Source organism: Mandrillus leucophaeus, unplaced genomic scaffold (assembly GCF_000951045.1).
Source record: "Mandrillus leucophaeus isolate KB7577 unplaced genomic scaffold, Mleu.le_1.0 Scaffold1544, whole genome shotgun sequence".
Lineage (NCBI taxonomy): Eukaryota > Metazoa > Chordata > Mammalia > Primates > Cercopithecidae > Mandrillus > Mandrillus leucophaeus.
Genome location: NW_012101526.1, coordinates 165,243 through 179,419, shown reverse-complemented (window position 1 = coordinate 179,419; position 14,177 = coordinate 165,243).

The following is a 14,177-nucleotide window of genomic DNA, read 5'->3' as shown; positions in this document are numbered from 1 at the left end:
GGTACCAGCCATTGCAAAAACATGCCAAAATGTAAACAAATAGCTATTTCAATTTGCCAATGAATTTAAGATGAATTATATGAAAAAAATATATATACACACATTGTGCTGTTAAGCCCTCTTATAGGAAAAATAAGGATACCATTAAACCTGAAGGACATGAGTTGTGTACTGGCTACAAACTGTTTATATAAATGTGTGTGAAAATGCCCTGACATTGTAGCCTTGTTCAGATTGCTTATGTACACAAAACTTGGCTATGCTTATTCAAAAATAAAACATTGTTCTTTTTTTCTACACTTAGTAAAGAGTACTCTCTGTGTTAGTAGGATTTTTAGTTCCACAGTACTACAGATATCCACAGGTTTGAGACAGTGTAAAGAATGGATTAGAAGTCAAGGGTCCAGGGTGTCAAGTGCATGGTTATTTTAGGCTAGGAAGCAGCTAGAAACCTGAAATCACACCCAAATCAAATGTCAAGGCAAATATCAAGTCAGAAACCACGACTGCAGGAAGAAGACATATGGTTATTAGATGCATGCAATAGAATAAACCTGGGAGAAACACAGGTATATGTGCTTAAGAAACTTAAGGAAGACCAAGATACAGAAAGACAAGGAAAGAAGATAGATAGAAGTTCAAGTATAGTTAGGAATACTACAGAAGCCAAAGTGGGTGGAGTGAGCTAAAGAATAAATATATTACTTTCTACATTAGGAAACCTGGCTCTGAGGCAAGATTTCCTGGCAAAAGGATTAAACTATTTTCTGCAAGATGAATGTCAATTGCAGGGCTGGCCTACAGCAGCTACAAATAATGTGAGAGAAAATCTTGATTTCTATCTACAATGTGAGAATATTTCTATTCTGTTGGAACTAATGTTTACTGTTTTGTTACTTTTGGGTAGTTTAGGGAGAGTCACCTACAAAACAATGTGTGCAACAGACCATAAAAAATGAAAAAAATTGGGCGTAACCAGGGTACTGTTTAATAGAGTATGCTAACTCTGTACAGTGAGAAAAGATGCAGCTATTTAAAAGGATAATATAAATCTCTTTGTTGACAAGGGAAATATCCACTCTGTGTGTATATGTGTATGCAATTTTTAAAATTCAACAAACTGTAAGGCAACACCATACTCATTGTTTATGACCAGCATATCTATTCTGATTGTTTGCTGCCTCTCTTGTATCAGTTAGTATTTTAACTATCATATACCTATATATGCTTAGAATGTTTATGAAAAGTCTAACTGTGGTCATTTATGGGTCCCTGTATATTCTAGAGATTCTACTTTCTCTCCTTTAAGAAAAAAAAAAAAGTGGTAATGAAACTGACTTTGCAAACTTTTGACAGTAAAAGAAATCTGACATGGTTTACCCCATCTTGTTTCTGATCTCCAAGCTATCCTTGGTCATTCCTGGGCATAGAGCAAGCTAACATTGGGAGGAATTTAGTTTATAGTTTGACTTAAAAGCAAAGATGATAGTAGTTCCCTCTCTACAACTAACCTCCCCCTTGCTCAGGGACCAAAAACAACCTTTGTAAAACTAATGAAAGGCCACAAGAATAGGATTATGAGAGGGACCTGAACTCTTCTAAAATGTAGGCATTGTTTCTATATTCCTTTTCTGCTCAGGTGTCATGTGGCCAGAGGTCACAAGATTTGTGACTTCCCCAATGCTCCTATACATAACATCACTATTACAGACCTAATATTGTTTAAGATATTTTTCAGACTCATCTCACCCAGACTTGTGACTCCTGACTCAATCAGTCCTGTGGCCCCCACCCAGAGGCTAACTCAGAACATGAGGACCATTTCCACACCCCTGTGATTTTATCCACAATCAATATTCTAGATTTCCTAGTCCCCTCCCCACCAAACTATCCTTGAGAAACCCTAACCTCTGAGCCTTTGGGGTGAATGATTTGAGTAATCACTGTAGTTCTCCTTTGTGGACTGGTCTCACATCAATTAAACTCTTTCTTTGCTGCAATGTCATGGTCTCAGTGAATTGGTTTTGTCTGTGCAGCAGGCAAGAAAAACCCATCAGGCGATTATACTAATCCATTTTGCCCATTTCCAGCAGAGCGTAATGGAGTGATTCTCAAATTACACAGTGCATCAGAATTATCCAGATTCTTTTAAAAACTACAGAGGTTTTGTTTTAATTAGTCTTGGTAAGTCTCAGATATGAATATGTTTTAAAACTCTCCAGGTGAGTCGAATGTGTACTCAGAATTGAGAATCAGCAAAGGTTAAGAACATAGGCTAGAGACATTGACAACCTAGGTTTGAGTTCTGGCTCTGTCATTTGCTCCTCATGTGACAGTAGGCAAAATATGTAAACTTCTGTGCTTCCATTTCCTCACCTGTGATTAAAAAGGAGGATGTTAGTAACATCTATCTCTTAGGGTTTCTGTGAGGGCACTCCCTCTCCATACACACCCTCTCCCAACACTTATACAAAGTAGTACAAAGTATGCTTAATCAAATTAGCTATTACAGTTATAACAATTTATTTTTTAAACCATAAGTCTGATCATATATCACTCAGATGCCATTTTCTACTTTCCTACTACATACTGAATCACAAGAAGTCTCCTCACCCTGGTGGTTCAGCTTCGTCTCTCCTTTTACTCCCCACATACCCTATGTCTTAGCCAAATAGGACCATTTTGTTATTCAAATTATATATCTTCTGCTCTCCGAACTCGTTGAGGACATTCCCACACTTAAAATGAGTGCTTGATGTCATCATAATCCTAAAATGTGTTCAAAGAAGGATCTGTCCTAATGTAATTATAATAAACAAGATGCATGACTCATCTAGGTTGTGAAATTGTGCTAGAAGTACATGCAGAAGCAGGAGTCAGCCTTTGTTTACATAAGCTTTTCTATGCTACACATCCTAAGTACTGTTCCTGAGGTCTTCTCTTCCCTCCAAGCTTTGAAGAGGTCTCAAATTTCAGCAAGAGGATGATGTATAGGTGGTGATCATGAGTCCCAGATAGTCATTTATAAGTGTGTCTAACCCACAGACAGCAAATATATAGCACACGTTACCACTCCTCCTTCCTTACTACCCCCTGTAGTACCTCTTTAGACTTCATTTCTCCAGTTGTTCAGTGTCCTTCTTCTGTCCTCTTACTTTTGAAGTAGACAGTCTGTAGTCTGCCCTGATCTGCCTTTCTCCAGGTATAGATATTTCCTTCCTCCCTGTATCAGTCTGTTTTCACGTGGCTGTAAAGAAATGCCTGAGACTGTGTAATTTATAAAGAAAAGAGGTTTAATTGGCTCACATTCCACAGACTGTAGAGGAAGCATGGCTGGAGAGGCCTCAAGAAACTTAGAATCATGGACGAAGGTGAAAGGGAAGCAGGCATGTCTTATATGGACAGAGCAGGAGGAAGAGAGAGAGGGGCAGGTGCCACACATTGTTAAACAACTAGATCTCATGAGAGCTCACTCACTACGCAGTACCAAGGAGGGTTGGTGCTAAACCATTCATGAAAACTCTGATCGCATAATCCAATCACCTCCCACTGGGCTCCGACTCCAACGTTAGGGATTACAATTGAATATGAAATTTGGGTGGGGACAGATCCAAGCCATATCACTACCTCTTATTAAAAATTACTTGTCCTGTGTCCCATTATCTAATGGCTTAGCTAATAAATTTTATAATAGGCCTTCTCTTTATGCAAGTGAGTGATGAAGACAGATGGCTTAACACAAACCCTTATTTCAAAGGAAGTTACTATTGGTTGACTTTCATATCCTGCGGTAAGCCAAAAGAAGAAGTACTTTGAGAGTGGTAGTGAGATTTTGCAGTCAGGAATGACACGGATTAGATTCTTAGATCTGTCGGTAATTAACTATCTGTTGTTGAGCGAGTCACCTTTCCTCTAGTAACCTCGCTTGCTTTGTCCTATAAAATGAGTGACAAAAAGAATTGCTACCATCTATTTTAGCACTAAAATTTTAGACTTTTATTAATAATGGATCTTCTTAACAAAAAGTTGTAAATAGAATGAGCACTATGTGTGCTACATTATGCTGTCTTTTTGCAGTTTCCATTAAAGGCAGGTTTAATAAACACAGTTGCACAGTGATTTTGGAGCTGCAGCCTTTAGATACCTGCCTAGGACTCCTGGATCCATCACCTAATAGTGTCACTTAGCTGTGCAGCCACAGGCAAATTGATTTCTCAGTTTCTATATCTAAAAACAAGTGGGAATAATTTTGGTACTTTAATTAAATTGCTGTGTAATAATTATATAATGCTTCTATGGTTCTCTCTTCCCTTCATCCTCTTTATTCCAGGAGTTATTTCAAACATTCACTGTTGTCCTTGAGTCCTCGGCCGTTATCAAATGACCTCATCTCCTACTTGATAAAGAAAACAGAGACCAGAAGATGGGGTTCCCTGAGCTTTCTCCTCCCACCCAAACAATCATATCTGTATCTGCGTTTATTTCTACTATCTTCCCTAGAAGCCTAGTGGAATGGGAGATTTCCCCGTTCAAAACAAAATTCTACATATCTGTCATCTCTGCACATGATGTTGGCTCTTCCAGTCTCTTATACTGCTATATCCAAAATACTTCCTTTCCTTTGAACTCTCCATTGGCTGAAAACTCCACTGTAATATCCACCTCATTAGAACTCCCCACTCCTCCTATGACTTCAGGACTTTGCTGAATAAATTGCTCCCTCTCCTCCTTGGGTCTCTGAAATTTCACTATTTACTGGTTTTTCATTGCAGTCAATAAACAATATGGAGAGTCTTTGGTCACTGTTTCAATAATCAAATATTTTAAAAGAATTATTTATTTTTTCTTTTATTTTACTTTATGTTCTGGGATACATGTGCTGAACATGCAGGTTTGTTACATAGGTATACATGTGCCATGGTGGTTTGCTGCCTTATCAACTCATCATCTAGGTTTTAAGCTCCACATGCATTAGTTATTTGTCCTAATGCTCTCCCTCCTGCTGCCCCCCATCCTGCAACAGACCCAAGCTTGTGATGTTTCCCTCCCTGTGTCCACATGCTCCCATTGTTCAGTTCCCATTTATGAGTGAGAACATGTGGCTTTTGGTTTTCTGTTCCTGGGTTTGCTGAGGATGATGGCTTCCAGCTTCATCCATGTCCCTGCAAAGAACATGAACTCATTCTGTCTTATGGTTGTATAGTATTCCATGGTGTATATGTGCCACATTTTCTTTACCCAGTCTATCATTGATGGGCATTTGGGTTGGTTCCATGTCTTTGCTATTGTAAATAGTGCTGCAATAAAAATAGGTGTGCATGCATCTTTGTAGTAGAATTATTTAGAATCCTTTCTGTATATGCCCAGTAATGGGATTGCTAGGTCAAATGGTATCTCTGGTTCTAGATCCTTGAGGAATTGCAACACTGTCTTCCATAGTGGCTGAACTAATTTATACTCACACCAACCGTGTAAAAGGGTTCCTATTTCTCCATATCCTCACCAGCATCTGTTGTTTCCAGACTTTTTAATGATCGTCATTCTGTCTGGTGTGAGATGGCATCTCATTGTGGTTTTGATTTGCATTTCTCTGATGACCAGTGATGATGAGTTTTTTTTCATATGTTTGTTGGCCACATAAATGTCTTCTTTTGAAAAGTGTCTGTTCACATCCTTTGACCACTTTCTGATGGGTTTGTTTTTTTTCTTGTAAATTTGTTTAAGTTCCTTGTACATTCTGGATATCAGACCTTTGTCAGATGGGTAGATTGCAAAAATTTTCTCCCATTCTGTAGGTTGTCTTTTCACTCTGATGATAGTTTCTTTTGCTGAGCAGAAGCTCTTTAGTTTAATGAGATCCCATTTGTCAAGTTTGGCTTTTGTTGCAACTGCTTTTGGTTTTTTAGTCATGAAGTCTTTGCCCATGCCTATGTCCTGAATGGTATTGCCTAGGTTTCCTTCTAGGGTTTTTATGGTTTTAGGTTTTAGGTTTAAGTCTTTAATCTATCTTGAGTTAATTTTTGTATAAGGTGTAAGGAAGGGGTCCAGTTTCTGTTTTCCACATATGGCTAGTCAGTTTTCCCAGTACCATTTATTAAACAGGAAATCCTTTCCCCATTGCTTGTTTTTGTCAGGTTTGTCAAAGATCAGATGGTTGTAAACATGTGGTTTTTTTCCTGAGGCTTCTGTTCCATTGGTGTATATATCTGTTTTGGTACCAGTACCATGCTGTTTTGGTTACTGTAGCCCTGTAGTATAGTTTGAAGTCAGGTAGCATGATGCCTTCACCCTTGCTCTTTTTGCTTAGGATTGTCTTGGCTATATGGGTTACATTTTGGTTCCATATGAAACGTAAAGTAGTTTTTTCAAGTTCTGTGAAGAAAGTGAATGGTATCTTGATGGGAATACCATTAAATCTATAAATTACTTTTGGCAGTATGGCCATTTTCACAATATTGATTCATCCTATCCATGAAGATGTAATGTTTTTCCATTTGTTTGTGTCCTCTCTTATTTCCTTGAGCAGTGGTTTGTAGTTCTCCTCGAAGAGGTCCTTCACATTCCTTGTAAGTTTTATTCCTAGGTATTTTATTCTCTTTGTAGCAATTATGAATTGTAGTTTACTCATAATTTGGCTCTCTGCTTCTCTATTATTGATACATAGGAATGCTTGTGATTTTTGCACATTGATTTTGTATCCTGAGACTTTGCTGAAGTTTTTTATCAGCTTAAGGAATTTTGGGTCTGAGATGATGGGGTTTTCTAAATATACAATCTTGTTATCTGCAAACAGAGACAATTTGACTTCCTCTTCCTATTTGAATATCCTTTATTTCTTTCTCTTCCCTGATTGCTCTGGCCAGAACTTCAAACACTATGTTGAATAGGAGTGGTGAGAGACGGCATCTTTGTCTTGCGCCAGTTTTCAAAGGGAATGCTTCCAGCTTTTTTCCATTTTGTATGATATTGGCTATGGGTTTGTCATAAATGGCCCTTATTATTTTGAGGTATGTTTCATTAACACCTAGTTTATTGAGAGTTTTTAGCATGAAAGGATGTTGAATTTTATTGAAGGCCTTTTCTGCCTCTATTGAGATAATCATGTGGTTTTTGTCATTGGCTCTGTTCATGTGATAGATTTCATTTATTGATTTGCATATGTTGAACCAGCCTTGCATCCCAGGGATGAAGCCAACTTGATCATGGTGGATAAGCTTTTTGATGTGCTGCTGGATTCAGTTTGCCAGTATTTTATTGTGGATCTTCGCATCTATGTTCATCAGGGATATTGGCCTGAAATTTTCTTTTTTTGTTGTGTCTCTGCCAGGTTTTGGAATCAGGATGATGCTGGCCTCTTAAAATGAGTTAGGGAGGAATCCTTCTCCTTTTTTTGTTTGGAGTAGTTTCGGAAGTAGTGGCACCAGCTCTTCTTTGTACCTCTGGTAGAATTTGGCTGTGAATCCATCTGGTCTTGGGCTTTTTTTTTTGGTTGGTAAGCTACTAATTATTGCCTCAATTTCAGAAGTTGTCATTGGTCTATTCAGGGATTTGACTTCTTCCTGGTTTAGTCTTGGGAGGGTATATGTGTCCAGGAATATATCCATTTCTTCTAGATTTTCTAGTTTATTTGTGTAGAGGTTTTTATAGTATTCTCTGATGGTAGTTTGTATTTCTGTGGGATCAGTGGTGATATCCCCTTTATCATTTTTTATTGTGTCTATTTGATTCCTCTCTCTTCTTTTTCAGTCTGACTAGCAGTGTGTCTACTTCATTAATCTTTTCAAGAAACCAGCTCCTGGACTCTTGATTTTTTTAAAGGGTTTTTCGTGTCTCTATCTCTTTCAGTCCTTCTCTGATCCTAGTTATTTCTTGTCTTCTGCTGGCTTTTGAATTTGTTTGCTCTTGCTTCTCTAGTTCTTTTAATTTTGATGTTAGGGTGTCGATTTTAGATCTTTCCCACATTCTGGTGTGGGCATTTAGTGCTGTAAATTTCCCTCTAAACACAGCTTTAGCTGTGTCTCAGTGATTCTGCTACGTAGTCTCTTGGTTTTTATTGGTTTCAAAGAACTTTCTTATTTCTGCCTTAATTTCCTTATTTACCCAGTAGTCATTCATGAGCAGGTTGTTCATTTTCCATGTAGTTGTGCAGTTTTGAGTGAGCTTTTTAATCCTGAGCTCTAATTTGATTGCACTGTGGTCTGAGCAGCTGTTTGTTAAGATTTCTGTTCTTTTGCATTTGCTGAGGAGTGTTTTACTTCCAATTATGTGGCTGATTTTAGAATAAGTGCTATGTGGTGCTGAGAAGAATGTATATTCTGTTGATTTGGGGTGGAGAGTTCTGTAGATATGTACGAAGTCTGCTTGATTCAGAGTTGAGTTCAAGTCCTGAATATCCTTGTTAATTTTCTGTCTTGTTGATCTGTTTAATATTGACAGTGGGGTGTTAAAGTCTCCCATTATTATTGTGTGTGAGTCCAAGTCTCTTTGCAGGTCTCTAAGAACTTGTTTTATGAATCTGGGTGCTCCTGTATTGGGTACATATATATTTAGGATAGTTAGCTCTTCTTGTGCATTGATCCCTTTACCATCATGTAATGCCCTTCTTTGCCCTTTTTTATCTTTGTTGGTTTAATGTCTGTTTTATCAGAGACTAAAATTGCAACTCTTGCTGCTTTTTTTTTGTTTGTTTGTTTGTTTGTTTCCCATTTGCTTGGTAAATATATCTCCATCTCTTTATTTTGAGCCCATATGTGTCTTTGCCCATGAGATGGGTCTCCTTAATGCAGCACACTGATGGATCTTTACTCTATCCAATTTGCCAGTCTGTGTCTTTTAATTGGGGCATTTAGCCCATTTACATTTAAGGTTAATTTGCCAGTCTGTGTCTTTTAATTGGGGCATTTAGCCCATTTACATTTAAGGTTAATATTGTTCTGTGTGAATTTGAACCTGTCATCATGATTCTTGCTGGTTATTTTGCACTTGATGTAGTTTCTTCATATTTTCTTTGGACTTTATATTTTGGTGTGTTTTTGCAGTGGCTGGTACCAGCTTTTCCTTTCCATATTTAATGCTTCCTTCAGGAGCTCTTTTAAGGCAGGCCTGGTGGTGACAAAATCCCTCAGCATTTGCTTGTCTGGAAAGCATTTTATTTCTCTTTCATTTATGAAACTTAGTTTGGCTGTATATGAAATTCTGGGTTGAAAATTCTTTTCCTTAAGAATGTTGAGTATTGGCCCCCACTCTCTTCTGGCTTTTAGGGTTTCTGTAGGAGATCTGCTGTTAGTCTGATGAGCTTCCCTTTGTAGGTAACCTGACCTTTCTCTCTGGGTGCCCGTAACTTTTTTTCCTTCATTTCAACCTTGGAGAATCTGATGATTATGTGTCTTGAGGTTGCTCTTCTCGAGGAGTATCTTAGTGGTGTTCTATTTCCTGAATTTGAATGTTGGCCTGTCATGCTAGGTTGGGGAAGTTCTCCTGCATAATATCCTGAAGTGTATTTTCCAACTTGGTTCCATTCTCCCCGTCACTTTCAGGGACCCCAGTCAATCGTAGGTTTGGTCTTTTCACATAGTCCCATATATCTTGGAGGCTTTTTTCGACCTTTTTCAATCATTTTTTTTCCAATCTTGTCTTCACACCTCATTTAAATAATTTGATCTTCTATTTCTGATATCATTTCTTCCACTTGATCAATTCAGCTGTTGATACTTATGTATGCTTCATGAAGTTCTCATGCTGTGTTTTTCAGCTCCATCAGGTCATTTATGTTCTTCTCTAAACTGAATATTCCAGTTAGCAGTTACTGTAACCTTGTGTCAATGTTCTTAGCTTCCTTTCATTGGGTTAGAACATGCTCCTTTAGCTCAGAGAGGTTTATTACCCATCTTCTGAAACATACTTCTGTCAATTCATCAAACTCATTCTCTATCCAGTTTTGTGCCCTTGCTGGAGAGGAGTTAAATCATTTGGAGGAGAAGAGGTATTCTGGTTTTTGGATTTGAGCCTCTTTGTGCTGGTTTTTCCTCATCTTTGTGTATTTATCTACTTTTGATCTTTGAGGTTGATGTCTTTTGGATGTGGTTTCTGTGTGGGGGTTCTTTTTGTTGATGTTTAAGTTATTGTTTTCTGCTTGTTAGTTTTTCTTCTAACAGTCCCCTCTTCTGCAGGTCTGCTGCAGTTTGCTGGAGGTCCACTCCAGACCCTATTTTTCTGGGTATCACCAGCAGAAGCTGCAGAACAGTAAAGATTGCTGCCTGCTTCTTCCTCTGGAAGCTTCATCCCAGAGGGGCACTGGTCTGATGTCAGCCAGAGCTATCCTCTATGAGGCATCTGTCAACCTCTGTTGGGAGGTTTCTCCTAGTCAGGATGCACAGGGATCAGGGACCCACTTGAGGAGGCAGTCTGTCCCTTAGCAGAGCTCAAGCACTGTGTTGGAAGAACTCTCCTTTTCAGGATCCACTGCTCTCTTCACTGCTGGCATGTAGGAATGTTTATGTCTGCTGGAGCTATGCCCACAGCTGCCCCTTCCCCCAGGTGCTCTGTCCCAGGGAGATGGGAGTTTAACCTATAAGTCCCTGACTGGGGCTGCTGTTTTTCTTTCAGAGATGCCCTGCTCAGTGAAGAGGAATCTAGAGAGGCAGTCTGCCCACAGCCACTTTGCCATGCTGTGGCAAGTTCCACCCAGTCCGAACTTCCAGGCCTTTTCAGCGTGATCAGGGGAAGACCTCCTACTGAAGCCTCACTAACGGTGGACACCCCTCTAACCACCAAGCTGGACTGCACCAGGTTAACTTCAGACTGCTGTGCTGGCAGCGAGAATTTCAAGCCAGTGGTTTTTAGCTTGCTGGGCTCCGTGGGAGTGGAACCCGCTGAGTGAGACCACTTGGGTCCCTGACTTCAACCCCTTTTCCAGGGGAGTAAATGGTTCTCTCTCGCTGGGGTTCCAGGTGCCACTGCGGTACAGAAAAACAAAAAAAACAAAAAAAACAAAAAAACAAAAAAAAACAACTCCTGAGGCTAGCTCAGTATCTGCCTGAACAATGAGCCAGTTTTGTACTTGAAACCCAGGACCCTGGTGGTGTAGGCACACAAGGGGATCTCCTGGTCTGTGGATTGCCAAAACGGTGGGAAAACTGTAGTATCTGGGTCGGATAGCACAGTCTTTCATGGCTTCCCTTGGCTGGGAAAGGGAGGCTCCCCTGCCCCTTGCACTTCCCTTGTGAGGCGATGCCCCACCCTGCTTCTGCTTGCCCTCCATGGGATGCACCCAATGCCTAACCAGTCCCAACGAGATGAACAGGGTACCTCAATTGGAAATGCAAAAATCACCCGCCTTCTGCATTGGTCTTGCTAGGAGCTGCAGACCAGAGCTGTTCCCATTCAGCCATCTTGCCAGTCAAACTACAGAATTATTTCTTGTATTCTTTCTTATCTCTTATATTTCTGCAGTTTTTCACCTTCAATTCCGTCTTCAACCTATAGCAGACTACAGTCCCCATCCCTCCAGTAACACTTCTTACATGTACTGTAAACTCGATTACTTGTCTGCATACTTCATCAAATTGTAAGCTCTCAGAGGTCAGGGACTATGCCCTCTTATTCATCTTTTTATTTACAATATCTAGTATAACTCCTGGAACATAGTAGGTATTTAGTAAATACGTATTGAATGAGTGGATAAATTTGCTTAAATCAAAGCAAAGCCTTTTTCCTGTTTTGGCTTTTCACTCCAAAAAGATGGAATTTTCCCCTTATTTGTTTTTTCCCTCCAAAAAAGACAGATTTTCCATAATATACATTCATTATGTGTTAGGGTTCTTATCTCCCCTTATTCATCCTCTTCTTCTATTGCTTAAATGAGTGTACATGGAATTATAGTGGTCTCTGTTTTCAATATTGTCACACTGAATCACATAGAAAGGAGCCTGATTATTGTAAATGGAAGCAGAAGCCTATGGAATGATTCCGCTGGGCACATGCACTGGCTCGCCTAAGCAGACTCAGACCAATTGGAAGAAGGCTGGCCTATCCCAATCCCTTTGGTTGTGATGGATGGTGAATAAACTCTCTTGGTATAGCAACTGTACTGGGACGCTGGAAATCTCCCGGCCTGAAAATATCTGTTTCTGATATCAAAACTTGAGACAATAATCCTTTGGTATGATCGAAGAAACACGTATTACTTACACAGGCAGAGAAATCTCAAGGCAAGAGGATGAAAGGTTAGCCCTCTGGGAGAGAGCCTAGGGGCAGGTGAAGAGGGAGAGAGAGAGAGAGGAGGGAGAGAGGGAGGGGGGGGAAAGAGAGAGAGAGAGAGAGAGAGAGAGAGACTAGCAAGTACACAGGCATTTTATAAAAGAGGAAGTTGTCAGCAAAAAGTTTAAAAGAGGAATCAAGAGGGTGCATTAGCTTGTGGTATGTGTGTGGGGGGCAGAGTGACCGTTATCAGAATACTAATGCTAAAGGACGCAAAAGACACAGTCGGAACGTGGCTTAGGGGTTGCTGACACTCAATCAAATATCAGTGGGGATACAAGATTTTTTTTCCTGTGGTCTTCGCAATTATGCCTAAATCTGAGTAAGCACAGCAACTGCTCAGATTTCCTGTAAATAAACATATACTTTGTCTGAGAGAGATCAAATTTGCAAAGTCAATTCACAATAATTTGACCAGCAACTATTATAACTCCCTGAAAGATAAGGCAAAGCCAGTCACTGCATGCAGAAGGAGATAGCCAAGAGAAGATATCAACTGGGGTCTGGAGAATCTCTTAGAGTACTCTTGTAATATTATTAATTATTTTGGTTTGTTCTATTTGTTTAAATATTCTGGAGACTTGTTCTGTCTTATTAACCTACATGCAGCAGGAGGTCTTCTTTAAGGCAGAAACTTCACCTTGACACGGCAGTAGGTAGTCCAATGCTAATCTTTTGTCAGCTACCACAGCAACTAAAGGGCTTTGTGCCGCATTAAGGGCTTCTAAGGCTTAAGATGCTTACTGTATATGGTCTGCCAGGACTGTGACAATCTCTGAGTGGCCTTATGAATTCAGTCTGTGTTACAGAATTGAAAATAACTAAATGTGTGCCTGTTATACCAGAGATTGTCATAAGGTCCAATATGATAGAAAAAGATAAGTTGGTGTTTCTTTCTGTGGGGAAGCTAAATGAGAGAGGTTGCTGTGGGCTGCATGTTTGTGTCCCCTCAAAATTCATATGTTTAAACCATAATCCCCTATGGGATTGTACTTGTAGATGGGGCCTTTGAGAAGTAATCAGGCCATTAAGGTGGAGCCCTCACAACAGGATTAGTGCCCTTGTAAGAAACTACATGAGAGATCTTGCTTCCTTTCTTTTCTCTCTGCAATGTGATGGCATGGAAAAACATAGCCATCTGCAAACCAGGAAGAAGGCCCTCACAAGAACCTGACCATGCTGAAACCCTGATTTTGACAGGCTCGGAAGTATGAGAAATAAATTTCTATTGTTTAAGCCGCCCAGCCTATGGTATTTTGTTATAACAGCCTGAACGGACTAAGCAAAGATGGATTTTCTAGTTGTATATAGGGTAACCTAAGCACTAAATATGCATAAAATAAAGGTCAGATTGCATGGGGCAGAAGGAGAAAAACTGGAGAAGTAGAATGTGTGACCCTGTTGAACAGGAGCAGTGTCACAGAAGAATCAGTAGCCCAGGGGAACTTGGATGGTGAGATTTCTGGTTGGTGGATTTATCTCAGTGCGGATATGTGAGGGCCAAATAGTTTCAGTGGAAGGACATGGCTGTATACAATATTGGTTGATGGGGAAGTCAGAAAGAATGTGAAGTCTACATAGGGAAAGCTAATAGGGTCAAGGAAATTCTGGGACGAAATGCAGGGCTGGTGGGTGAGTGGGGAGGATGACAAGTGGTCAATATGGATATTGAACACCTCCAAAGAGGTAGAACTTAGTTGTATAAGTGGTCGCCCATGCTGGGGCACTGGGTAACAGGCCCAGTATTATTGGAGGCTTAACTCTTAAGTGAAGTGTTATTACATATATATTGTCTAGCAGGTCAAAGAAAAAACTACTTTACAGCTCATATGGGACCAAAGAAGAGCCCAAATTGCCAAGATATTCCTAAACCAAAAGAACAAAGCTGGAGGCATCACGCTACCTGACTTCAAACTATA